Source organism: Staurois parvus, unplaced genomic scaffold, assembly GCF_062004578.1.
Source record: "Staurois parvus isolate SC_StPar_1 unplaced genomic scaffold, SC_StPar_1.0 ptg000075l, whole genome shotgun sequence".
Classification (NCBI taxonomy): Eukaryota; Metazoa; Chordata; class Amphibia; order Anura; family Ranidae; genus Staurois; species Staurois parvus.
Window position 1 is genome coordinate 583,940 of NW_028317871.1, and position 26,562 is coordinate 610,501.

Below are 26,562 nucleotides of genomic sequence, written 5' to 3' on the forward strand. Positions count from 1 at the left end.
CTAAGCTGAAATTACAGATTCAGGATCAGTTAATGAAAATATTGAAGGATATACCAGCATATGATATGAAAGAAAATTCTTTCCATAATTCAGATGTTTGAGAATTTTTGCGATAGGTTCCAATTAAATAATGAACAAAGAAATAATATTTTTGGATTATGGATCCCAAGTTTTATGGCTCGTAGGTTAATCAAGACTCCATATATGGACGAAGATGATATTGAAATTCATAGCAATGCAACTGACGTCAGTTACTACTATTCACTACTGGAGAGGAGACACCTAGTTTGGAAATTTTAGACTCCTTAAGAGCTACCATAAATGATGATCCTTTTGATTTTAGAATTCGATTTTCTACAGCATACAGGATGATATTTAATTTACAGGAAGAGACCCCTGCTATGGTCAAAGATTTTGTAAAAAAATGTAAGTATCTTGATCCAGCATCATTGTTGATTTCTAATGGAAAGGATAATTTGGATGATGCAGCTTACGTTATAGAAAAAGTAAGAAGGCAATTAAAGCAAAGTAATGTGAGACCAAAAATTGCCTCAATCCAGAATAGTTATCATAGAAATGAAAATCGGGATAAATTCAAGACAGGAAATGCTACCTCCCGCAGGAATGACAGAGTAAGAGAAGGGACTCAAAGACCACTCATTTGCTACTATTGTTGAAAGCAAGGTCATTTTAAGTGGCAGTGCATGAAATTTTTGAAAGATATTTAGATGAGAAATTTGGGAAAAGAAAATGGACTTATTTCTCTTGAACCGTCTGCTCCACCTCGTTCACAGGAAGTTAAGTCATCTTCACCCTACGCTCCTCTGATAAAAGAGCTCAGTGAAATGTCAATTGGTAATGGAGGAAATGTGAACAACTCACATTCATCCAATACTTTAAGACAGCCACTATTACCTTCACCATGACTGGTGAAAGAAAGGGAGTTTGAGCCTCACTGTCTGGATTATGTAGCTCCAATTTTCTTAGACAAGTGTGGGCGTCCCTATGTAAAAGCCAAAATTAACGGCCAAAAATTGAAATGTCTTTTAGACACAGGAGCTCAAATTAGTGTCACAGGTTTGAAATTACCTATTCCATCAAATGCAGCAGTTTGTACAGTTGTAGGGTTCAATGGGAAAGGTGATGTTTAAGCTAAAAAATGTAAAAATGTGTCTTTTGAAATTCCAGGATGTTTGCAAACAGAAATTGACTTTTGGTTTTGTCAAGGAGCAGAGAACATTATTGGTACAGATGTTTTGTCTCAAAGAGGGTGGATACTTGATTTAGCCAATGGCATTGATTGGCAAGGCCCTGCTAATCGTAAGCCTATGGTAATTGACCCAGCAGATTATTGTGAAGTCGGCAGCATCTGTTTGACAGAAGCAATTGATGATGACTATAAATGGCCAGATACAGGAGATAATTTGGAATTGAAACAGTAAGTACAATTACACAAAAAACTTTGGAGTCAAGGTAAAAATGAAGCAGGACTGTTTAAAGATGTTGAAGTCTTTAACAAGGCTTTGTACTAGGCAAAGACCATCCCCCATTAAAACAATACAAGTTGCCGCCACAATCCGATGAACCTGTAATTATAAAAGAACTTTTGGAACAGGGTATGATCAGGAAAGCTAATTCAGTTATAAATAATCCCTTGTGGGTAGTGGCAAAACGTGATGACCCTAGTGCATACAGATTATTGATAGATCTAAGAATGCTAAACAAATACACTCCAAGTTGTACACCCATTGTGGCGGAAACTCCAGATATCATGTCACAAATAAATGTCAATGCAAAAGTGTTCTCTGTACTTGACATTGCAAATGGATTTTTTAGTATTAAATTGGCTGAGAGCTGCCAATACAAATTTTCATTTGTCCACAGAAATGTAAAATGTTGTTTCACACGTCTTCCAAAAGGATATAATTCTTCTAAGTCTATATTTCATCAGGCATTAGCAAATGTTTTGTCTAAATTCTCTAGACCAGATTGTTTAATCCAATATGTAGATGATATCTTGCTTATGACGGATACTGAGATTGAACACATGACCCTCTTGGCAGAATTGTTTACACTCAAGCTGAATACTCGCAAAGTTCAGCTCATGAAAAATGAAGTAAAATTTCTTGGAGTTCTGATTGGTCCAGGAAAGAGACAGCCTTTACAAGAACGAATTGAATCTATTGCGTCACTTCCTGTACCAACAACATTTAAAGCACTGAGACAGTTTCTGGGTTTGCTAAATTTTTCTAGAGATTTTATCGAATCATTTGCAGAAATAGCCAAACCACTGTATGATTTGATGAAGTACAATGAGGAAAATGTATTTGATCCCTGGACAGAAATCCAGCAAAAGGCTTTTGAAATGTTGAAAAATGATTTACAAACAGCTCCAGCTTTTTCTACTGTGGATAAGCAAGCACCATTTGCTTTGCAGGTGCATGCTTCAGAAACTGCAATCTCAGCTGTCTTGATTCAGAAACAGGGAGGAGTCTGGAGAAGTCTTGGATACTTCTCATGTCTTCTTTCCCCAGTAGAGAGAGGTTTTGATGATTGTGTCAGACAACTTGTGGGAGTACATTATGCAGTAAAAGCAACAGAGCATATTGTAGGATTCAACAAAATTATTCTACAAACCCCGCATAGCACATTGAAGTTCCTTTTTGAGAAAAATGTTCCTGGAGTTTCCAACCAAAGATTTTCTCAATGGTTGTTAGCTCTATCACTTAAGCAAATACAGGTTGCCAAGTATGTCCTACCTCAGTTGATGGAATACAACGGGTTAGAACATGAATGTTTATGTGAAGTCCAAGAGACTTCCTCTCCTCTTTTTCGTAGAGAGGCAGAGAAAATTGATGAACCTGTATTTGTTGATGGTTCAAGATACTGTATGTCTGGTAATTATTACAGTGGATATTCAATTTGGTATCCAGAGCGTAATTATTCCATACAGCACAAATTGCCAGGACATTTTTCAGCTCAAAGGGCAGAACTTGAAGCAGTAAAAACTGTGATAACATTAGACAAGGAAGAGAACAGAAGTCCATTGGTGATCTACAGTGACAGCTCATATGTTGTACGTTCTCTGACTATCTACCAAATTTGGAAATGTAGAGGTTTTGTAGATGCATCCAATAAAGTCCTAGTGCACAAAGAGATACTTGAATCAATTTTTAAGCTAGCAGAGGAAAATCCTTTTGCCTATGCAATTGTTAAAATTCCATCTCATAGGAAGGATAATGATGAGATGAGTGTAGGACAGCTGATCTCTTAGCAAAAGAAGCAGCTTTACATGGAGAACCAGTGATTCAGTCTGAACCAGTCTCAGTTAAGGTTGTTAGGAAGACAGACACACAGATTCCCTCCTTTGCAGAAGAACAGAAAAGGGATCCATCTCTTTCATCTTCTCAGGTTGATCCAAAATCTCCCTTTGTATGTGAATACAGGATTTTGTTTCATGACTTAAACAGGTTTCTGCATCCTGTTATACCGCAGCATCTACAGGTAGAATTTACAAAATACAATCATGAAAGCCTAGGTCACATAGGTAAACAAAGATTGCTTGAAATTCTCAGGGAAAAATTTTACTGGGACAAAATGGAAGAAACAGTAGACAGTGTAGTTCAATCTTGTCTAATCTGTGCTCAAGTGAATCCTCGACCTAAGGGTCAAAAACCTCCATTACAAAGAACTCCTCCAGCAGATGGACCATGGTCCACATTACAACTAGATTATATAGGACCGTTACCAACAGGTAAAAATGGGTACAGATATGCTTTAGTTGTAGTTGATGTTTTCTCACAATGGATTGAAATTTTGCCTGTTCGCAAAGATGATGCATTAACAACTGCTAAAATGCCAATTAATCATGTTTTTCCAGTCTGGGGTATACCAACAAACCTCAGTAGTGACAGAGGAACCCATTTCACAGGTAAAATCATGCAGGCAATGTGTAAAATCTTAGGTATACAACAGATTTTATGTGCCATATCATCCACAATCTGCAGGTATTGTGGAAAGAATGAATAGGACTGTCAAATCAAGAATTGCAAAAATGTTATTGGACAGAGAAAATACTTGGGTCGATGTTGTGCCATTGGTTCTGATGAGTGTCAGAAGTACAACATCTTCTGCAACACAGTATTCTCCTTTTGAGTTAATGACAGGAAGGAAAATGCCGCTTGTGTTTCCCCATGAACCTTTTTTTGTCTACACCGCAAAGAGAGGCAATAGAAAAAACAAAGTGGTTACAGATGTTGCAAGACAATCTGAACACTATTGTACCACATGGAGCTACTCGCATGCACAAAATGGTTCCTCCACATTCTTCTAAGTTTGAAAAAGGAGGACAAGTAATGATAAAAATTTTCAGAAAAACTGGACCATGGCAAAGTAATTGGGAAGGTCCATTTGATATTTTGGATGTTCAAGGAGTAATGGTACAAGTTCAAAGACCTCTAAATTCAGTGAAAAATGCTCGTAGACAACAAAAAATGTGGTTACACACTGACCAATGTAAATTGTTTATACCGAGATAATGATACTGCATTTCTTTTGCAGAAATGGATTTCAAAAATCTGGAAAAGAAAAATAATCACAGATTCCAGAAAGAAGTAAAAATTACAACAAAAGAACAAAGAAAATCAAAGCAGTAAATAGGAAAGACTTATCATCACAGGATTGATTTTTTTCCTAGTGACAATTACATCGTTGGTAATCTACATCATAAACTGTTCCAGCAATGCAGAAGTTAACAAGATTGAAGCCCTACATAAGAAAGACATTACACTTATTAGGAACAAAAGATTTTTTCCTAAGGACAGTGACATTAATACAGCTGAAGACTTGTTAGGATATGTATGCATAGGCTATGGAAGAACTTGTATGGAATTGTATTTCGTTCATAGTAATGATATTGAAATAAGAGCTAAAATAGAGTCTAAATCAGAATTTGTTAAAATGCAAGGATCTTATATAATCAATAACAAAACTAGTAACTTTGAATGTAATTTATCAGATATGGGATACTGGTTAATAGTTTTAAAGGAAAATGAGCCTACTATTTGGTCAGGAGATATTACAATAGACATGTGAAATACTGGTAAAATAGGAAGTTCTAAAACAGATATTTGGTATCAATTACAAAGTTATTCACACTTTCTTGATCCCGAACATCTGAATATAAATGGGAATGAAAAAAGACATAGCTAAAATATGGGATTTCCAAGTAACAAGAGCTTTGGTTCAAACTAAAGTCAAAGTAATTGTTACTGTGGTAGATTTGATTGTCCCAGAGATAAAAATATCTCCTCAATCTTTAAGACTCATAGAAGGAAAGGATAATCTGAATTTGATGTGTAGTACACAAATACACCTACCTCACAATTCATTATTAACTTGGAAAAGAAATGGTGAATTTTTGGGAAGTTTTCATCACTATAAAACTGATATTATCCATAAAAGTATTTTTGGTAATTTGAACTGGTAAATTTGTGTATCATCAAAACACTATATCTATTAATGACACATGTATATATGAATGCTGCATATCAATAGAAAATTATCCAATGAAATGTGTGAATACAAATGTAATTGTAATATCCCCTAAAAGAACACAGTGCACGGATACTAAATTTATTCCAGCTAGTCCTTTCCAAATTAACCATTTCCAAACCAGACTCCTTGAGAGAAGGAAAGTTTGTTATTATATTGTGGAACTTCAACATTTCAGAATGCAAAATCTCAACACGGTATCCACAATGTCAAGAACATCTGGTTAATATGGAATTAGGTATTGAAAGATGGTTTGGAACTAATATTAAGAATCTTCACAGGAATAAGCGTGGTATAGTTTAAGGTATTTTAGGAGGAGTTGGTACTATTGGAAGTATTACAAATAGTATGGACATTAGTACATTAAAGTCTGATCTCGAGACAGCTGGTTTAGTGGGAAGCAATAGCATTAAAGTGCAAAGAAACTTAAATCAGATATTGGAAAATATGGTAATTAAAACAGCCAATATTATGGGTCCATCTATATTACATTTACAGAATATTACTCTTAATTTAATGACAAGTGAACTGCATTCCCATATAGCCAGAGCATGTTTAGAAATCCAGATGGAATATTCCACAAATTTTAAAATAATAGCTCAAGCCTTTCAAAGTGGAATAACTCCTCTAGGTACTGTACACAATTTACCCAGAGGGTATGTATATGCCATAAACCATACAGATCTGTGGGTAAATAAATGGATTGGATGTTATCAGAACATATGTTATAGTTCTTCAATGATTCCTGTAGCAGGAAAAGAACAAATGTTGGTTCCAATCACTGTCTTGGGATTACCTGTTAGCAACACACGGTTACTATATTATCAATTGCAATATACAGATTTGCATTTAATGATAATAATTTTGAGTTAGAACAATTAGATCTGTCTTCATGTTTACAATTTTAGTCTAAAGTTATTTGTCTACCTAATCAAGATAAAGGTATATTTCATTCTTGTTACCATAACCATACTTTATGTTCAGCAAGGATAGAAAAGGTTAAAACCACTTCTGAGGTAATTTCAATTGTAGATAAAAAGAAAGTTTGTTTCCAAGTTATGTCTAACTCAGAAAGGGTTAAATCTCTCTTCTATTCTTGTACACATACAGAAAACTTAAGTCGAGGTTTGTTCTGTATAGAATAAGATATTTTAGCAATAAGTGTTAATGGGATGAGAATGAATTTGACAAACATGCTTATGAAAAATGTAAGTGCTCTTCCCATACAGTACAATATATCTCAGGTGGATGAACCTTGGAGAGATTGGGCAAATGTTATTCAAAAAGATGAAAGGTTTACTGATAGCTTTATCAGATGAACTTCAAAAGGCAGAAATATTATTTAAACATGAACAAGGGAACTTGCAAGAAATAGACCATGAATGGTCTGAATTTTTAGGTCACTCTTGGTGGTCAAAATTTAAACGTACTGTATCAATGTGGGGAAAAACTTCAGTGGCATCTGCAGCAGGAAATATTTTATTACATCCTATAATAATAATTTTTATTATTATCATAGTATGTATTATATTTCAATTATGTTTGATGCGTAAAATGAGAAGTTTCTATAAGCAAATTAGAAGTGAAATTAGGAAAGGAGATGATTTATTACAAAATATACTTAAGAGAAAATAATATCTGGATTTGCTGACTCAGTTACAAATAATGATACATTTGAAATTACTAAATCAAAACCTGTGTAAATGAAGTATAAATGGAGTGTGCGTGATATAAATTAAAATATGAATTTCATATTTCAGAGGGAAATGTAATATTAATTTTTAATATCTAAATTTTAATTTGGTCTCTAGTAAGTTCTGATATATGCCTGGCAGGATATATACCCTCTTAATTGGATGTGAATGCGAGGTTTTGAAATTGAGTAATAACAGATGTGAATTATTTGTGTCTGGGTTGGATAATTACGAAAAGCCGAGTCTATGTTTATATTTTCTTTAGAATAGCTAGGTAATGTATACCTTATTTTGATTTCATATAATGAGTCTGAGAGTTTAAATTGTATTCATAAATCATGTATTCAGACAGCTGTATATGTAACTTAAGAACTTCAGAGTTCTCTTCTAGAGTGTTCATGTCAGTCATGTTAATTGGCCTAGCTGTGACTGAACAAGAAACATATGTTATTAACTGGATACACTGGGAGGAGGCTAGGTGTTCTGTCTTGGCATCTGTTGTACTTGTGGCGAGATTCGTTTAGACCCGGTCTGTCAGAATGTGTGCAGCAAGTTGAATGATCGCCTTAACAGATAGTTTACTCAATGAATAACAACTTCAGAGGTATTATTTCCAATGCTTCTTTATGCTTCAAGGTAGCAAAGGTATGAACATAAAAGGTGTTTTCATAGGTAAATTTCCAGCGATGTCACACAACCTCCTCACTCTACAGTATCTTGATAACCACTAAACAAAAATGGTGTTACACCAGGAAATGAAGGTGGAAGCAACCAACTAGTCAGAAACAGCAGGGGTGTGTGGATGATACCAAATAACATTATAATATAACATGTAAATAACAACTGCTAAACAGTAAAGCTGCGTGGCAGCACACTCCCCGTCTGGTATCGGGAGATACCACTACACAATTATTTTTTTCCTTATAAAATACTATTAACATTGCATACAGAAAAATACTATCTAACCTTCTCAAATCTGCAAGTTAGCTATATTAGAGATCTTAAGTAACTCCCTCACATAACACTGAATCAGAATTACTAGAAGCAGGCATAATTAGGACAATCTCAGTAACTGGTCTGAGGAAGGTTTTTGAGTCTCCGTCCTTAACGATCCTGACTTCCACACTTCGGACTCTTCCATCATCACTGGCAATGGCTTTTGTAATAAGTCCAACTGGCCACTGGATCCGGTGAGTTTGCTGGTCTTTTAGCAGGACTAGGTCCCCTTCCTTTAGGTTGGGCTTCTGGGTTTGCCACTTTTTACGTCCTTGGAGAAGTGTGAGGTATTCCTTCCTCCATCTGTCCCAGAAACGATCTGCAAGGTATTGAGCGTATCTCCACTGACGTTTATATACATCCTTTTCATCGAAAATACCCTTTGGCGCTTGAATCTGTCCAATCTTCCTGCTCAATAATGTAGCTGGAGTTAAGATAGTCAGAAATTCTGGGTCTGTAGATACGGCAGTCAATGGTCTTGAGTTGATTATTGCTGCGACCTCAGCAAGCAATGTGGTGAGCACCTCATGGGTAAGGCGTGAAGAACTCACGTCAAGCAACATTGAGTCCAGTATGCGTCTTGCCATCCCAATCATGTGTTCCCATGCTCCGCCTATGTGCGAAGAGTGTGGTGGGTTGAATTTCCATACGCAGCCTTGATCACTCAAATAATTTCCAACTTGTTGGTCTATCTGTAACTCTCTGCAAGCACCAATGAAATTTGTTCCACAATCTGATCTCAACAACTTCACAGGACCTCTTAGAGCAAGAAATCTCCTTAGAGCGTTGATAAAACTTGAAGTGTCCATTGACTCAATCACTTCGATATGTACAGCTCTTACACTTAAGCAAGTGAACATTACAGCCCATCTTTTGCTGTTGACTTCACCACCACGAGTTCTTCTGGCCGTTACTATCCATGCTCCAAACACATCGATCCCAACATATGCAAAGGGTGCATCTTCACTCAGTCTGTCTGCAGGTAGGTCAGCCATCTGTTGATACTGCTGTCTACCTCTTAACTTCTGACATTTGACACAGTTATGAATAATCGTGGCTATTTGTCTTTTCACTCCAATTATCCAGAACCCTGCAACTCTAATAGCACCTTCGGTATAGTGTCTTCCTTGATGTCTGACTCTCTCATGGTAATGCCAGATAATCAAGGTTGCCAAATGGTGTTTTTTTGGTACTATCAAAGGGTTCTGTTCCCTTCTTAGCAGGCTTGACCTATTCAGTCGTCCCCCAACTCTAAGCATGCCTTCATTGTCGATTATTGGGTTCAGTTTGAATATTGGGCTACCCCTTGAGACTGGTCTATTGCCTCTCAAACACTTAATCTCTTCTGCAAAGACTTCTTCTTGCACACGACGTATGATGAATAACTCTGCCTTCTCATACTCTAACGAATTGGGTGACTCCTTGCAGGTGTGCCATCCATGACAAGACGATGTCTGGTTGGACTTGCAGAAAATCTGTGCAATATGACTCAATCTTGCTATAGTCTTCACCAATCTTTTCCAAGAAGAGAAACGTTCAAAACGTCTTACCTCCAAGTTTCTTCTTGAGCAGATGTTAGAACTCAATGTTATAACTTCAGGGCGGATTTCCTGATCAGTGTCTGGATCCACCAGGTAGAAATCGATATCTTCTTCTGAGTTTGTAGAAGACTGGTCTGTTAAAAACTTGGGCCTGTAAACCAAATGGTTTTCGTGAGGACAACTGCTGGCACTGACCTCGTGGCAATGTCAGCGGGATTCAAACCAGTCGGGACATAGTTCCATTGTTCAGGTCTACTGATTTTTCGTATTCGTTCTACCCTGTTATCCACGTACACATAGAACCTTCTTACAGTGTTGCATATGTAGCCAAGTACGACCTTGCTGTCAGTGTAGTACTTAACCTGATCAATTTCAGTGTCCATTTCATTTTGCAGGAATTCTGCAACTTCGACAGCTAGGGTTGCTCCACACAATTCTAATCTTGGAATAGTGTGAGCCGGTTTTGGAGCTAACTTGGCTCTTCCTAGAAGAAACCCGACATGGGATCTCCCGGAGGGATCTATGATCTTGAGATAAGCCACGGCCGCTATAGCCTCGGTGGACGCATCACAAAAGATATGAATCTCTTTCCTCTGACTTCTTGAAGTTGAAGTAGGTGAATAGCACAGTGGGATATTAAGTTCTTCCAGTACTTTCAAGGAGTCTCTCCATTTCTCCCATTTAGGTAGTAGGTCTACTGGCAGAGGGGCATCCCATTCTGTCACTCTCTCAGTAAGCTGATGAAGTATGGATCTCCCTTGGACGGTAACTGGAGTCACGAAGCCTAGGGGATCTTAAAGACTATTGACAGTTGACAGGATTCCTCGTCTGGTGAATGGCTTCTTGGTGTCAGAGACCTGAAAGGTGAATGCATCTGAAGTTACATTCCAGAGAAGACCGAGACTCCTTTGCGTGGGTAGGGCATCTACTCCCAAATCCAAATCCTTCAAGTCTTTAGCATGATCTTCTGGATTAAAAGCCTTCATTACTTCACTGCTATTAGATGCGATCTTATGAAGCCTTAAGTTAGCAGTCAACAGGAGCTGTTGAGTTCCTTTTATCAGATTGATGGCTTCTTCAGGTGTTGGGAAAGATTTCAGACCATCATCTACATAGAAATCTCTCTCAATGAATTGCCTGGTGGCAAATCCAAATTCCTTTTCACCTTCCTGTGCTGTTCTTCTCAGTCCATAAGTTGCCACGGCAGGAGATGGACTATTGCCAAAGACATGGACTCTCATGCGATAATCTATCACCTGATCATTAATGTCATTGTTGCGGTGCCACAAGAATCTAAGATAATTTCTGTGGTCTTCTTTGACTACGAAACAGTGGAACATCTGTTGGATGTCAGCTGTCACGGCAATGGGATCCTTCCTGAACCGTATCAACACTCCTACAAGGTTGTTCATTAGATTTGGACCTGTTAGAAGAACGTTGTTTAAAGAAGTTTCCTTGAACTGAGCGCTTGAGTCGAAGACGATTCTGATTTGCTCCGGTTTACGAGGATGGTAGACTCCAAAGGATGGAAGGTACCAGCATTCTTCGCCTTCTACAAGGTCTGGTGCTGGCTCGGCATGATGGTTATTTAGAATCTTCTGCATGAATGCTAGAAAGTGCTCTTGCATCTCAGGTTTGTTGCGTAGAGTTCTCTTAAGTACAGTAAATCTGGCTAAAGCTTGTTCTCGATTGTTAGGGAGAGTGAGCCTTGGTACACGAAAGGGTAATGGAGCTACCCAACTGTTGGAGTTGTCCTTGAAGAACTCTTCATTCATAATCTTGATGAACTCCTTGTCTTCGACCGAAGGAGCAATCTTGTTGTCATCACATGTAGTCTGGTACACCGCATCACCAAGATCCTTGTAAGAAGTGAGCTTGCAGGTAATGCCTTGGAGTACTTGATATGGAACTTCAGGATTGAAATCAAGTCCTTCCTTCACATAATAGTGCAATGGACATTTCATCGATCGATAGGTGTATGATCCCTCCACATTAGTTTTGTAGGAAGCTACATCCAAGAGCTTGTGAGATCGACCTAAACAAACTTCTCCTATTATCACCCATCCAAGATCAAGTTTCTGGGCATAAGGAGCATCATCTGGACCGTTACATACCTCTCTTATTTTATGAACTCTAGGAATGTCTCTCCCTAGAAGAATCAAGATCTTCGCATCCTTGTTAAGTGTAGGAATGCATTTAGCAATGTGGCTCAAATGAGGGTGATGATGTGCAACCTCAGGTGTGGGGATCTCTTCTCTGTTGTTCGGTAGTTGATCACATTCGATTAGAGTAGGAAGAGGAAACTCTATGTTCTCATATTCTGATGCCACTATGAAGCCATGGGCTCTTCTTCCAGAAGTATTGACCCTTCCTGCGCATGTCTGCAAGGTATAGGACCAGGCCTCTCCACGAATGTTGAATAAGTCGAAGAATTCTGTACTTGCCAACGAGCGATTGCTCTGATCGTCGAGTATGCCATACATTTTTATAGCATTTTGTGGACATCCTTCAGATAAAACCCTTACAAGACATATCTTGCTGCAAGACCTGCTATGAAGCCCTTCTCCACACACCTCTGTACATCTTGTGGTTACGGGGTTGGCATGTTGCTCAGTTCTCTCCCCGCCATCATCTGAGGTGGTCTTGGGGTTGCTTCCGGGTGAAGGTTTCCTTTTGAACAGGTCTGAATGAAGAGCATCCACATGCTTGGCACTGTTACACAGGGAACATCGGATGGCGATCTTACAATCTCTAGCGAAATGATCGGAGGATGCACAACACTTGAAACAGATATTATGTTCTTTGAGAAATGTCTTGTGTTCTTCGATAGGCTTGTCCTTAAATGCACGACATTTGGAGAGAGAATGTGGCGCATTATGAATGGGACACTGTTGATCAAGCTTGCTTGCCTTGGTATCTTGTAATTTAGTGTCTGTAGCCAAGACGTTGGACGTGATAGCAGTCTTCCTCACGGCAATAGGATGCCTTAAGTCCCTGAATTTACTGTTGGTGGCAATACCCTTTGAAGTAGTTGAAGGAAAGGTGGTTGTATCTGGATACAGGAAGCTTGGGTCATTCTTGGTTCTTGCAATCTTCCTGACGAACTCTGCAAAATAGGAAAAGGGGGGAAAGGAAACATGGTGTTCATATTTATACTTCGATCCTACGCTAGTCCACTCTCCCTGGAGATAACTAGGCAACTTTGCTACAATAGGATTTACGCCCTGAGCAGTGTCTAAATAGCTAAGACCTGGCAAACTAGGATCTGACTTAGCAATTTCAAGTTAATGAAGGAGGTCACCTAACTCTCTAAGCCTATGATTGTCCTTAACAGAGATCTTAGGAAAGTCTTTTAGTCTCTGGAATAAGGCAGATTCAATGACTTCGGGGCTCCCATAGTCTTGTTCCAGACGTTCCCAGGCAGCATTAAGGCCTGCTTCAAAGTTATAAATGTAGACGGATTTAAGTCTCTTTACTTGTTCTGAAGATTGACGCCCCAACCACCTTATTAGTAAGTCAAGTTCTGCTTGAGGTTCAATGTCCAAGTTCTTGGTTACCGCCTTAAATGTAGATCTCCAACTCCTATAGTTCTTTGGGTGATCGTCGAATCTAGACAGTCCAGTAGTAATTAACTCTCGCCGAATCATGTACTTGCTGAACTCTGCAATATCAACCCTTTCAGTTTTTACATCCACAGGTGATACTGATGGTGCACCATCTTGAATCATGGTTGGTATCTGATGCTGACTGATAGGTGGAGAGAAAGGTATTGCAGATGGGTTCAATCCAGGTAAGGGTCTGGTGTCTGAAGATCTCTGTGCGTTTGAAGTTAACTGTATTAAAGGAGGTATAGAGTTCACTCTGTAGTCTTCTGTTGTGCCCTTGTAATCTCTGTTCACATATGGTTGTGGTGGCACATGAGCTGGATAAGTTGGTACACTTAATTTTGTGGCACGCAGTAGTTGTGGAGTGTCTCTGTTGGAAGGTGCGTCTGGTTGGTCAGCTTGCTTTGACAACATTTTGCCTTCTGATTGACTTGCTGGATGATTATGGGAAGAATCTCCAACTGTAGGTGGAACTGTATCGTCGTGGTTCTGGGTTAAGACAAACTGTAGGGTCCTTTCAACAGGGTCTTGACATGCAGCCAAGCTGGGACAATATGCTCCTTTTTCTTCTAAAAGGGCTTGTTCCAAGATGGATAATTCTGCTAAGGCTACTTCCTTGTCTCTATTCTTCTGAAGGATTTCTAGCTGAGCCTCTGATTCTGCTTGTATTCTTGCTTGAATGCGTTTAGCTTCTGCTTCCTTGCATTTAGCTTCTGCTTCCTTGCATTTAGCTTCTGCCTCCTTGCATTTAGCTTCTGCCTTGAAGGCTGCTTCTCTTTCAGAAAAGGTAGCTTGAACATGGGCTACTGCAACCTTTTGGCGAGCTTTGAGTATTTGGTTGCTCAGTGTTGACCTTACAGAGCAGGACCGCAATGACTTAGAAGATGATTTATGATATGAGCGGGCAGATCTATTTGATTTTCCTGAGTGTCTGGAAGAAGCAGATATACAGGATGTAGTTTCATGTAGTTGTGCTAATCTACCCTCTATCTGTGTCTTTGCTTCAAGATAAGTGATATGTCTCTGCTGGTCAGTAGAAATAAAGTTCTTTAATTCTATTGAAGCTTCCTCTACATTGGAATGTGACAAAATAGAAGAGTACTTTTCAGAAAGTCTTTTATAATTCTCAAATGCCTTCTTAACCCTTGAGAGGGCAGTATTCAATTGCTCAGAATTGTTGCTAGTTTCATTACTGGCTGTTATACAACTTAAAGTTTTCTCCCATAATGCAGTCAGGTTACTGTATGTCTCTTCCTTGCATCATAAGCCTCCCTTGCCTTCAAAGATGGATGAGGGGCTCTAACAGGACGAGCAGAATGCAGCATGGTATCTGTTTTATCTTGATTACATGCAGGTGACTCATAAGTGGGATCTCTGTCAGACATAATGACAAGTGCTGTAGTTTTAGTGTCTTGTTGGAAATCTGCAGAAATCTGTAGTTACTTTTATTTGCAAGCAGGCAGAGCTGGGGAGCTGAATGTCTATTGCAATGAGGCAGCTAGAGCAGCAGCCTGGCTCACACTGGATGCTCCACTCAGTGTACAGACAAGATTACTGTTCTTCATACAGGAGAATGGTTACTCACAGTTCTGAAGCTGCAGAGATGGCTGTGTGATGGATTCTCATGGAGATTTACTGGAAATTTACTGTTCTGTCTTGGCATCTGTTGTACTTGTGGCGAGATTCGTTTAGACCCGGTCTGTCAGAATGTGTGCAGCAAGTTGAATGATCACCTTAACAGATAGTTTACTCAATGAATAACAACTTCAGAGGTATTTTCCAATGCTTCTTTATGCTTCAAGGTAGCAAAGGTATGAACATAAAAGGTGTTTTCATAGGTAAATTTCCAGTGATGTCACACAACCTCCTCACTCTACAGTATCTTGATAACCACTAAACAAAAATGGCATTACAACAGGAAATGAAGGTGGAAGCAACCAACTAGTCAGAAACAGCAGGGGTGTGTGGATGATACCAAATAACATTATAATATAACATGTAAATAACAACTGCTAAACAGTAATGCTGCGTGGCAGCACACTAGGGGAATGGTTAAGGAGCCCGCAAATTTGAAACAAAGGATAGTGGGAGGACTTAGTTCCTTCTGCATTTTAAGTATGATAGCCCATTCAAGGAACTGTCTCACTTCTTCTCTTCACTTCACTTCATTAAGACATACATACACTTCAGACACTTACACAAAGGAAAGCACATGGTCACTTCATAGAGCACATGGTTCTAGGCCAAGCTCCTTTCTAAGAGAACAAAGGAACTACATGTTTCTTCTTATATCCAAGGAACAAACAACTTATATTCTTTCTTTTTATTTCATTGTAAGCTACATATATCTTTTTGTATTTGAATTTGCTACATTTATATTGACTTTGTATCTTTTTTGTGTGTGATTAAATAAAGTCACACTGCTTGCGCCTAACTGGCTTTGAAAAGGATTTCTTCCCACAACCACCTACAAATACAGGAATACTAATTCAAAACTCTTATTTTGCAACATGTTCATTGAGATATTGATTAAAATCTTACTTTTCAAAAGGGTGTACTCATTTATGCTGAGCACTGTATACAATGGGCACACAAACAGAAATTAAAAGCTAACAGGGCTTTTAGCCTTGCCCTGCACCCATCAAACATTTTAACACTTCCCTGTGTCTACGTGTAGGTGATCCTGAAGCAGCCACACAATATGCAGGGTAATCATAGTTCTTTTGAGCACTATAAACTCTACAGGACAGCAAAAATGTTGCCCACTAGATGTATATTTCATCACAAAGCAATGCCTAATTATATTGTGTCTGCATTAGGGTTGATTTACTAAAACTGGAGAGTGCAAAATCTGGTGCAGCTCTGCATAGAAACCAAACCGCTTCCATTTTTTTTTAATTGAACAAGCTAAAGTTAGAAGCTGATTGGCTACCATGCACAGCTGCACTAGATTTTGCACTCTCTAATTTCATAGTCATATGTATATACCAACTATTCAAAAGTTGCATGGAAGCAAATGTCACATATAGATATACTGTGATCAATGCAATAAAAAAAAAAACCCTATCAAAATACCCTCTTTACTTAGCCAAACCCACGGTCCTGTGAATTTCAGGTCACAGTTATTTACTCCTTTTCTGTTTTATTTTGGCTGGGTCCTGTTAGATGTGGACACTTCTTTTGACTGTACAGTAGTGGGTCATCTCAATATCCAGGAGAGCAGTGATGTCATCTGGTGGGGATGGTAAGTGACTGGGATGATGTGGGATGCTGTGAATGTACAATATATACAGTATGTGTAAAGCCCTACGTAAATTGATGGCAGTATATACAGTAAGTACCTGTAGTAAATAAATAAAACTACACATTTGGATCAGCAGTCTCTGCGAATATCTTTCTGCACAAGGTAAGACTAAAGTGTTGCTTTACTTGATTTTTTTTTCTAGCTGTAGTTTGGAATATAAATAACTCAAAAACATGGTTAGGGAGCATATGCCTTTACTTTGCCCTAAATTAGGCAATATATTGGGATTGAGTTTAACATTTCTGAGTAGAAAGCCACTCACCCGGGGCTCATACCTTTTAGACAGTCTTAACAGTAAATACCAGAATAGTAAAAAAAAAAACATAAAAAAAGAAATGCTACTTGGACAAGAGTTTGTAGTTGCCAGTAGTTGAGGGATTCACAAACAGTTGTAACCTGCAACACAGGAAAGTCTTTCCTATTAAATGATTGGTAAATTGCAAGGAATGTTGTTTATGTCTGAACTTGCACAGATCCAGATCCTTGTGTCAGGATCCAGTAGGTAGGAAGGTCTACAAGGAGCTTATGTGATATGTTTAGCCATCATTTAAAGAGAAGAAACAGAGCTGACTATACTCTGAGGATGGCTGCCACCAATACATACCCCATTTTAATTTAAGACTGATGAACTTTATGGACTATTATGGTCACTGGTGTTAGGTCCAGTGCTCTTCCAGTCTCTTATACATTGTATTCATATGCTTTTGCTGGATAAAAAACTTACAAAACCACCTCTATCTTAAGACACCACTTATACTGTATGTAATCAGTACAAAAACAAATCTAATGTGGCAAGTCTTTTTGTTCATTTTCATGATTCTATTCTGGACACCTTCTGGGTATAGATTATAGAGAGCTTCAGTTATTTAGTTAGGGGTGGAGACAGGTTCTCAATTTTGAGGAAAATAAGAATTTTTTGGATTGTCCCAATAAATACATGTATGCTGTCTGGTTTGAATTTTGAGTGGGATGTTTTGTATATCTAAGATTATTGGCATATTGTAAGAGGAGCTTAATTCACCCTTGAAACTCTTGATGATGATAACGAAATAGGAAACATGAGGTATAAAATAGGAGTAGAAGAATATACATTTACACTCATGCACAGCAACATTTTAATTAAGGGTTTAGTATAACTTTTCTTATCTACAGTATATACTAACAATTGTTAATATCTTGGGGGCAATCTCTGATAAGGTATATTTTTGAAGTTCTTGTCATGTGAGGTTGCAACATGAGCTATGTTTTTACACTGCATTCTTAAGATTACTGCTTAGCTGTATTTAAATACATGTAATATTGTTGAACTATTTAATTGTTATATATGGTACTCATATGTGTTGCTGCTTTAAGAGCGTGGCTTTGCAGCTCCAACTTTGTTGTATTTTGGGTGCTAGAATGCAGTATGTAGTTTCTATTGCACCCTCCTCCTATGATTAGGCCCAATGGCTGAAATTCTTTGAGGGAGAAAATGTCTGCCTGACCTAGTCTGGCATTAATTAAGCTTGATGCAAAAAAAAAAAAAAAAATACAGCAGAGCACATGTTTGTATACCATTCTCCATTAAAACTGGACAGTAATAAAATTACCTTAACACCCACATCGGGTGCAACTTGGCATGCCATGCGACTTGCAAATTGTATGCCAAGTCGCACCCTATTGTCCGCAATTAGAGCGGTCAAATCGGTGCTGTTTCGACTTGGTCATAGCTGCACCGATTTCTAAAGTAGTACTACTTTTGGTGTGATTTGCATAGACATCTGTGTCAGATGTCTTGCAAATCGCACCTGAAATTGGCATCTCACCCAACTTTGAAATCATTGCGACTTCACTGTAAGTCGCACGATTTCAAAGTCTGTTTTGATGTGACTGGGGGGGGGGGGGGGTAAAGGCTAAGTTCGTGTTTTTGGTCAGAATTTCATTTTTTAGATTAAATAAAAGTATTTTCTAGGGGGCGTGGTCAGATGTGAACCAGGAAATTGTAGAATTCCCAAGCTCCACACTAATATTCATCCTACAATAATCCTACCAGTGCCTACCTTCATCTTTTTTCCATGGGACAATGGCTATCACACCCAGTGATCCTTCGATCCAAGACTGGCTCCTCTCATGTTGCCCATTAAGGCTTGTGCCCTCCTCACGCCAGTGAGTACTCCTGTCATGTACCTGTTTGAGGCCGAGCTGATGAGAAGGCTTTCCCTTACTTCTCCTGTCCTGTTTCTCCTGAAGGTGGTGACAGGATATAGCAGGGCACGGAGTTGCACGGGTGCAAGTGCTAAACAGCAGGTGGATTGATGAGCTGATCGATGAAGAGGACACTGCAGCAGGTGGAGAACCGCAAGCAGCAAGCAGGCTGGCAAGAAGACAGATGCAGGGTCTTGGGTAATCAGGCAGGCAGGAGTGGCATGGGTCCTTTGTATGAGATCATGGCTGAAAGAACCTTGCTGCAGGTGCTAAACAGCAGGCAGAGGATCGATGAGAGGACACGGCAGCAGGTGCAGAACCACGGGCAACAAGCAGGCAGATGCAGAATCTTGGGCAATCAGGCAGGCAGGAGTCAGTATCAGCCAAACAGTGGAGGTGCAGAATCAGGAACCAAAACAGAATCAGAGCCAGGCCGGGGTCAGCATTGGCGGAGCAGGAAAGGTACCAGAACAGAAGGCAGGGTCAGGTCACAAGCCTGAGTCAGCAACGAGGTGTCAAGACAGGCTGGATAGTACAGGATCAGGTCACAAACAGTAGAAGCTGAAAACCACTCAGCAATCTTCTGGTCTCTGGAGCCACTTATTAACCAATTATTATGAGCATGCGCACATCTTCGTGCATGACTGTGCATACTATTTCCCTGACAGCATGTTAGTGCATATCTAGTTGTCACTTGAGAATTATTATGAGTATGGACACATCTTCGTGCATGATTGTGCCTCTGATTTCCATGAAAGTCCCCCCCCCCCCTTATAGGCAGCTGTGAGATGCCAACTTGAATCTTCTTTTCTGGGTGAACCATGAAAAAAAATTAGCAAAAGTTCTGGAGCATGCACATTCTCTTCTGGACCAAATCCCTTCCATTTAATTAAATACTGTACAATCCCTTGTCTCATTCTACAGTCCAAGATAGTTTCCACTTCATATTCCTCAGACCCATAGATTATAATTGGTGCTGGAGGTCCTGGATCCCGATCTGGGAAAGGGTCAGGCACAGCAGTTGTTAGTAGTGATATGTGAAATACAGAATGAATCCTGTAAGAATTAGGTAAAGAACGTTCATACGCTGCTGGATTGATCCTTCTCCTGACTGAAAAGGGACAAATATATTTAGGTCCTACTTTCTTTGATGGGCACAGCAGTTTTAGGTTTACAGTTGACAACCAAACCTTGTCTCCTGGATTAAGAAGCAAATTCCCCTTTTCCTTCTGTCAAATAATTTCTCGTTGTCTTCCTGAGCTTTGGCCACAGCAGCTTGCAACTTCTTGTTGTTGTTCAGAAAGAAGTTAACTTTATCCCGAATTGCTGGTACCGGTGAACTGTAGCAGGCAGGAAGGATGGAAAGAATCCATAATTAGCAAAAAATGGAGCTTGATTTGTGGCACTATGCACCGAATTATTATAAGCAAACTCTGTCAGAGGTAGCAAATGTGTCCAGTCATCCTGTGAAAAGGAAGAAAAAAATCTGAGGTATTGCTCTAATGTCTAGTTAGTACGCTCAGTTTGTCCATTGGTCTGTGAATGATAAGCTGAAGAAAAGCATAGTTCAATTTGCAGTGACTTGCAGAGTTCTCTCCAAAATGTTGACGTAAACTGCACCCCCTGCTCGATTACAATACTGGCTAGAACTGGCTAGAACTCCATGAAGTCTTACCACCTCCTTGATAAATGTTTGGGCTGTTTCTTTTGCTGATGGCTGAAAGGTACATTCATAGGAATCCACAATCGCAAAAATGGAAGTGAAGTCGTCTGATACTGATAGTTCAACAATAAAGTCCATCAAGATTATCTCTGTCAGGGATGCGGGTGTGACCAGAAGTGTGTGGACTGACACAGGGAAACGTAGGCTTCAGATATAGTAAATAATATAATTTATTGAGACTAACAATACAAATATAAACGCAGTTCACCAAACCCCAAGCTAACACAAATACATACAACAAGGTGAAACAAACCCAAACCTAAACTGATATAGATACACAGGTACATACACATATAGAGCACAACGTAGTCAGGCAGGCCGGGTCGATAACTATCGGGCAGGTAGGTACAGGAGGAGCAGGCGGAGAGAATGATCAGGGTCACAAGCCAGGGATCAAACGGAGAAGTCAGCAGAGGTCAGGATCAGGCAGGATCGGCAACAAGTCAGGCAGGAACCGGAACAGGAATGCAGGTTACAAGATACAGGGGCCCATGGAAAAGCACACACCAAGGCCCTGACTGTGAGTCTGGCCATTCCTTAAATACAACCCCTGCAATCAGCTTCAGGTGTTTTGGCTGACTGCAGGGGTGAGGCTCTGATTGCTGAGAGCACCCACTGGCCAGCCCTGGTACTGCAGCCCACAAGGCAGGTGAGTCCCACCGTTATTGGCAAGTCCATTCCTGACAATCTCCCATGGTCTTTTCGGTACAGGAAGTGGCCTTAACAAGCCCTAAGATTTATTCCTGTCACTTTTGTTATGTATACAGGTAGTGCAGGCCTTCACATAATTTTCGCAGTCCGACCTCCATTTAGGCCACCAGAAAAATCATACCAGCTCAATAGTCTTTTGAGACCCAAAATGTCCTGCTAACAGATGGTCATGACATAATTTGAGAACCTGCAGACGTTGATTTTCAGGCACAAATACGTCCATCTTTCATTTGCAAAATCACCCCTTAAGGAGGTAACTACCCTGAGGCCTGCTTGATCTGGGTCATAAAGTTTGTCTGGAGAAGTAAAAAAGATTTGTACAGACAAAATGGTGTCTTGTGGGGTAGCCTCCTCCACATCTGAGAGCATCCGCGACACGGCATCTGCTTTGCTGTTTCATAGACGCAGGGCTAAATGTAATGTGAAACATGAACCTAGAGAAAAACAGTGTCATCTGACCTGCCGAGGCCAAAGTTTCTTCGCTGTCCTGAGATAAGTTCTTATGATCTGTAAAGATCAAAATAGGATGCATTGCACCTTCCAACAAATACCACCATTCTACCAGAGCCAATTTAACAAGATGGCTCCTACTGGATATATGGCAATGCTAGATCTGGGTGTCACAAGATTGGGGCAGACGTGAAAAGGAGCTTCAGCCTATCAAAAGCCATTTGTGCTTCAGCAGTCCATTGAAATTGGGTATGTGATTTTGTGAGTAGTGTGATGGGACAGAGAATAGAAGAAAATCCCTTAATGAATTTCCTATAGAAATTAGCAAAACCCACAAATCTTTGCACACCCTTCTTATTTGCTGGAACAAGCCAATCCAAAATGGCATTAACCTTCTGAAGTCCCCTCTGTGGAAATGATGAAGCTAATGAAGGAGATTTCCTGTACTTTGAATTGGCATTTCTCTGCTTTGGCATAAAGTCTATATTCTCTTCGCTGGCCCAGCACATTGACAACATGAATGCGATGCAGTTCTAGAGAAGAGACGATGTCATCCAGATGCCTATCTGTCATAAAACGATCCAGAAATTCTTGAAAGATATAATTCACAAAGTGTTGAAATGTTGCTGGTGCATTGCATAGGCCAAATGGCATAACAAGGTATTCGAGGGGGCTTGGAGCTTGAGCCTCATGGCTGCACACTGCTAGAGCTTCAGGGATCGCTGCTGATCGCTCTACAGCCACTTAAGCGGTACACTGCAGGGCGATCATGGGCAGGATTGTTAAGCCCACTTCACACAATCACCCGCATCATTCATGATCCGGGTCCTCGGCAATTCAGATCCAGGATCCTTTCCAAAGCAGAGGCACACAGAGGAGCGGCCTACTGGGGGTAAGATGGCGCCTGTACATCATGAGGAAGTTCACAGTGAGGAGTCCCTGCCAGCTTCTGAGGATATGGTAAGAGAGGACACTTGCTCTGATCCACCATTCACATACTCTGAGATGAAACAGATCGCTGCCGATCTTAACAGATCGTTTACATCTGCAATTACTGATTTAAAGGAAGATCTCTTATCTCTCTGAGCAATTAACATTGCAGAAGGTTGGTGCTTACAGTGACGATATCTAAGCTGGAAAACGTTTCTGAAATACATGCCTGTCAAGGTCCTACCTTTCCTCAGACCTTGTGCTGCTCCATGTGCTGGCATCCATCTTAGGTGTCTGCAAAGCATTTTGGGATCCTTTATGCTTTCAGCCCTCTGCGGCTCCTCCCCCAGGAGGTGGCGGCTTATCACATATAAGTCTGCTTTTTGTGGCTGTTCATTGCATTCGTGTCCTGTCTGTTGCACAACAGCAAGCTCCTGTTTAGCTACTCATTGCTTTCCTGGATACCGACTCGGCTTTGGCTAAGACTCCTCCTGGCTTCTGACCCCGGCTCTGGTGACCATTCTTCCTGGCTCCTGATCCCGGCTCTGGCGACGATTCTTCCTGGCTCCTGATCCCGGCTCTGGCGACGATTCTTCCTGGCTCTTGACCTCGGCTTTGGCTACGATTTCCACTGTTGGACTTGTATAGACTCTTGTCTTATTTTTATATTAATAAATCTACCTTTAATTGCACCTCCTTGAGTGTCTGGCTCCTCGCTCCCTGACAATGCCACTCACTTGAATAATGTGAATCGCCGCCTTGAAGATTTAGATAACAGAGGGAGATGGAATAACATCAGAGTAAGAGGTGTCCCTGAATCTGTGTCTGCTGGACACCTTCTGTCGGCATTACAATCTATCTTTAATAACCTTTTAGAGAGACCTACGGACACTGCCATTGATTTTGAGAGAGCACACAGAGCCCTTAGACTGTTTCCACCGCCCAGGGACATTATTTGCTGTACTGCCAATTTCTCATTGAAGGAAGAAATCCTCACAAAATACAGAAAAAATCATCTCATTACTTTTTAATGGTTATGAACTTGCGCTCTTTCAGGATCTTTCCCCTATTAAAATATAAAATAGAAAAGCACTACACCCTCTACTGACCATTATGCAGGATAAGGGGATTCCTTATAGATGGCAGTTTCCTTTTGCCTTGCAAGCTACCCTGAATGGCAAGCACTATCTGCAGGGGCGTATTTACCTAGGGCGGCACGGCCCCCCTTCTCCCGGCAGAAGTGACACAGGACACAGAGTGATCTGAGTGCTGGGACTGGGAGCAGCCGGGGCTCAGCTCTGTTCATTTTGTGTGCAATGGGGAGGCGGATCGATGCAGGGTCTACCGGAGCTGACACCGCACCAGTTACACTGATCCGCAGCTCTGTCCCCGGCTGGCTCCCAGCAGAGCACACCGAAGCCGCCTCCCTCTCCTCCACTGTCTATATTTACACGGGAGGAGGAGAGACACCGCTGTGCATGTCTGTGCTGATTTGAGGTCTGTACCAATTTTCTTTTATTGTTCCTGGGCAGAGGAGGGGGACAGAGTGACCGGGAAGGGGGGGGCAAGTTAAAAAAAATTTGTGATGGGGGGGTTATGTGCTGGGGGGGGGGCACTTTGGGAGGGTAGAGGATTTATACTAGAAGTTGGTTTTGGAATTGAATCTGACCCCACACAAGAGAACATGCCTTCTCCCCTCCCAAAGCGCCCACCCCCCAGCACATATCCAACCCCCCCACACCTCCCTACTATCACAAGTGGAGGGGGGTCTGTACTGAGAGAGGGGGGTCTATAATGATGGAGAAGGGCCTGTACTTAGTGGAAGGGGGGTCTATACTGAGGGAGGGGGGAATCTATATTTGGAGGGGAATGAGGTCTGTACTCAGAGAGGGGAGACTATACCTGGTGGGGAGGGGGGTCTATACTTGGTGTAGAGCGTATTTACCAAAAGGCAGCATTTTTGAGGGGGGGGGGGCGTAGTACTGGGGCAGGGAAGTGGGGGGGGGGCGGCAGCGGCCAATTTTTGTGTTGCCTAGGGCAGCACAAAACTTAAATACACCACTGACTATCTGTTGAGACTTCCTGCAGATGTCCGGGTTTCTGTGATGACCTCCAACTTCCGTACGTGGAACTACCGGAATGGTATGAGGAATTTCGTCTTCTATCAGCATTTCCCGCCATTGAATCTACGCTTCCGCAAACCCCTTCTAAATCACAGCATAGGAAAACCAGGCACCAGAAGCAGGTTGATCTGGGTTCAAGCTTGTCTTCACCGAAATCTAAGCAGTTCAGAGCAAGAGAGGATTTCGATGACACCTGACTGATCAGTTGGTTTTATCCTTTTTACTCTTTTCAGTCCATGGTTATTTTCGGATGGAGAGGGCATTAGGAGTTCACATGGTGGGGGAGGTCTTGCCCATGGCTAACCACCGTGGGCCCACTTCCCTTGCTTTGTGTTTGTTCTTGCTCCTTTATGACTGAAATACTTTTCCTAACTGATGGTTATGTGCTTAATTAACCATATGATACTAGTTTATTCTGCTTATGGCCTGACCACCGGAATGTTCCTTATTATTGGCTCTCAGGGCTCACATGGCCTAATAGTTATATATCCACTGGCACATTGTTTGAAATTGTTGCACCTATGTAAGATATATTTTCTATAATTGCAATTGATCTCTGGATGCTATCTAATCTTTGATACTGTCCCTGCACTTACCTGAACGCTGCATTTATTCATGTGTTGTTGGCTTTGAGTTCAGATCTCCCTATATGTATTTGCCATCTGTTTATTATTACTTGTGCCGTTCCTACGGTAAGCTTTACCATATGCATTATCTTTCACTATTGAAAGACGGCTCTGCAGATTTAATAGCCCCTTCCATTAGCCTCACAATTTGGCAGAGTAACGCCTTGAGTTCGATATCATAACCTCTAGTTTTCCTGCCTACTTCTGCTGATGCTTATTTAACTTTGCGATACAGTATTTTTTATTGTACCATTCATCACTTGCTCTTACCAGGTTTGCAGTATCATATATGTTAGCAATAGAGATTTGCTTCCCACGCGTTTGTTTTGAACAGATCCACTCACGCATTCTTTGTGACTTCTTTTTTTTATACTCTCTCCTTATTCCACCAGCATGACTTACTCAAATCTAGAGAAAAAGCCCATGATCATCTCCCATAATGTTAGGGGCTTAAATGTTCCTGAGAAGCGCTCCCAATTGTTACGCAAGCTAGATAAAGCCAGGCCTTCTATAGTGTTCCTGCAAGAAGCGCATTTTAAAACAGATTCTGAAATTGTTGAGCAAATACTTTACGAAAGCATACCATTCCACTAATGCTTTGGCCAAGACTAAGGGGGTCACCATATTGTTCAGTAGGGAGGCACAGATTTTGATCACAGAACAATCAATTGACCCGGAATGTAGATAGCTCTTACTAAAAGGCTCATGGGCGGGTACACCGATCACCTTGGCTAATGTCCATTTCCCCAACTCTGCTCACATCTCCTTCTGTCAGCACATCATGGATGAGCTCAAAGGGTTTGCAGCTGGTTGTCTGATCCTAGGGGGAGATTTTAATATCCCACTTAACCCTGCTTTGGACACTTCTAGTGGGACAACCTGTATCGTGTATAAAAATCTTAAACACATTAAAGCTACTTCTGAGATCTTTACTGATGATTGATGCTTGGAGATCACTTAATCCCACTGGTCGTGATTACACGTGCTATCCCCCACCACACAACCGATATACCAGGATTGATTACTTTTTTATTTCTCAAAGAGACCCTCCTCTGCTGACTGACTCTAAGATCCGGATACAATCTTTTTCAGATCGTACACCACTATTGTTGAGTTTGACTC

At 40.6% G+C, this 26,562-nt stretch overlaps 1 protein-coding gene and 1 pseudogene across 2 annotated transcripts in view; both read left to right on the top strand.

Annotated features, from left to right (window-relative positions):
* Window positions 1–26,562, top strand: part of SNX29 (sorting nexin 29) — a 1,801,773-nt gene that overhangs the window by 562,086 nt on the left and 1,213,125 nt on the right. The window lies entirely within an intron of this gene.
* LOC149469307 (uncharacterized) lies at window positions 729–6,782 on the top strand (annotated as a pseudogene).